Here is a 2,592-nt window from a genome sequence, read left to right as displayed (position 1 = left end):
TGCCTTACCCACCATGGCATCTGCCAGCCCCAACTTGGCTCCATCTTAATATAGGTGTGTGTCCATTTCCTGTGATAGTGACTCTTTCTTCTCCAGGGGCCCTGCCCTATCTACCTACATGTTGAGGTCCTTCTCCAGGGGCCCTGCCCTATCTACCTACATGTGGAGGTCTCACTCCTGATTATCATATTTCTTCTTTTAAAAATCTGATAGAGGGGGAACCAGCAGTTAGCATAATGGCTATGTCGCTGGACTCCCATGTAGTCGACCGCGGTTCGCGTCCCGGACCCGGTGGCTTAAAACTTACGCTGGGCGCGTGTGCGTGCGTGCCCAAGATCCCGAGAGGAGAATGGAGGAGAAGGGATTGCGGTGTGACCATCCCCCCCTGGGGGGTTATTTCTCGCTTTCTGTCTCTATGTCTCTCTCTGTCTGGCGAGTGCACACGCCCTATAGTGAAAACCTCTCCAAAAAAAAAAAAAAAAAAAGCATCCTTCACGAGGGATGGCCATGTTGCAGTCCCTTCTCCATTTCTCTTTTCAGGGTTCTGGACACGCCCGAACACGTGTTTGGATATTCAAGCTGCTGGGTCCAGGACTCGAACCAAAGCTGGCCCTGTGGAATCCAGTTGCCTTAAACATCATGCTGCTTGCTGGCCCAGTCCTATCATATTTCTCCACGACAGTCCTTTCTTCATCAAACTTAGTAATAAAAGGCTTTGAGTTTCACCCGTTTTGGGGGGAGGGGTCTTCGGTTCCATATGAAGGTTTTGTGTCAAGTAAAACTTAAATATATCTATATGCTTTATTCTTGTTTATCATTTTTAAAAATGTTCCTTTCTCCTATAAGTAGGAAAAGAGACAGAGAGACAATGCCCCCAACAAGGTCTTGACACCTCAATCCACTCCCCCAGTCTCCGCACACCATGGACCACGGGCATACACATGCCTGGAATACCCAGGAGGTGAAACTAGAACCTTCCCATGTGGTTGTCCCCTTAAGCATAGCCCTTCACGTTCTGCCACTGTCTGGTCCATAATATGCCTTTTTTTAGGGAGGAGATTTTTGCTATAGGGTGAGTGTGCTCACCAGAGAGACAGAAAGTGAGAAATCCCTGCATCCCCCCAGGAAATGGCCATGCCACTAACCCTTCTCCTCTATTCTCCCCTTGGGATTTTGGACACACATGCACACGCGCCCTGCATATTTTAAACTGCCAGGTTCGGGACTTGAACCGTGGTTGACTACATGGGAGTCCAGTGACATAACCATTATGCCATCTGCTGGTCCCCCTAGTCTGTCTTTTGTTACAGGGGCTTTGGCATGAACTAGGACGGGTAGAAGAAAAGACGTTAGCTTGTGTCTACAGTTTGCATATAGGCAGTGGGAACACTGTGGAGCCCACTTTCTCACTCCTGGGTGGGTTTTCACCTGCCCGGTCTGGAAGACTCTGCTCAGAAGGGCCTGAGACCCACATTGGTGCTGGACTCACTTGATGGACATTTATGAAATAATGACCACGGTGACATCGGAAAACATGACAGGAACGGAGACCACTCAGAATTTAATATGTGATTGTGCCAGACAGACTGAGGACAGTGTTTATTAAATCACCTGTGAGCTGTTTAAAGGGAGAGGCCCTGGAGTGAGATGAACCATACACGGGCCCTGCAGTGATGTCCGGAGGGCAGGGTTACCGGCCAGGGACGCACAGACCACGGGGTTTACAAGGAATCTGCCCATACAGTTGGGTGTGGTTCTCTTTTTAATAATTACAAACTTTTTTCAAATAAATACACTTGAATCACAATAGGAAAAAAAAGATACAATAGCTTTATAAATGAGAAAGAAATTGATACACGCCCCCCATGGTAGCAGGTTTAGGATGGCTTATGCAGAACCCAAATGCTCTGAGAAGGTGTTCCCCTCGCAAGTGGCCAAGAGACAACCAGCTGGCATTTTCCGGGATACAGGGTGTGTATGGAGCCCACTGACGGTGTGGACAGCTGCAAGATCTCAGGTTTTGCGTATTGATGATTCAGCAGTACGGGGTAAAATATGTGTAAGAACTGATCATATATTAAGTTTGACTACTCAGCACTATCATTTGAAGCCTACAGACACCAAACCTAATATTATATGTATTGAAAAATCAAGTTCTCTCCTCCACATTTAGAGGCGATCTTTTTTCATCTGCGCTAAGTCACTTTCTTAGGAAAGTTCAGTAAGTGGAAGCATGAAATAGAAGCAAATGCAATTCGAATTCGACGTGTAAAAATGAAAAGCACCTGCCCTTGCCTCACCAACTGTCCACCCCCCACCCCCCAGCACCTCAGTAAAGTGGACATTAACCTAAATAGATGTAAATCATTGTCCCCACCCTCCTCTGGCTGGTCCCAGGCCTCCTGCCAGGAAGCCTGGTTAGAGTGGTGGCGCCTTGCGTGCTGGATTACAATTTAAATGCAAATAACCCTGCCCCTCATTATCTCCATTCGTGCAGATTCCGTAGTTACTGGGCCGATGCCTGTGAAAATGAAAAGGAGGTTCATCTGTATTCTAACGCATGCATTACCTAGGGTAAATTCAAGAGAGCCA

The sequence above is a fragment of the Tupaia chinensis genome, unplaced genomic scaffold (genome assembly GCF_000334495.1).
Source record: "Tupaia chinensis unplaced genomic scaffold, TupChi_1.0 Scaffold000247_1, whole genome shotgun sequence".
In the NCBI taxonomy this organism is placed as follows: domain Eukaryota; kingdom Metazoa; phylum Chordata; class Mammalia; order Scandentia; family Tupaiidae; genus Tupaia; species Tupaia belangeri.
The sequence above is the reverse complement of the archived record's forward strand: the minus strand, read 5'-3'. Positions refer to the sequence as shown.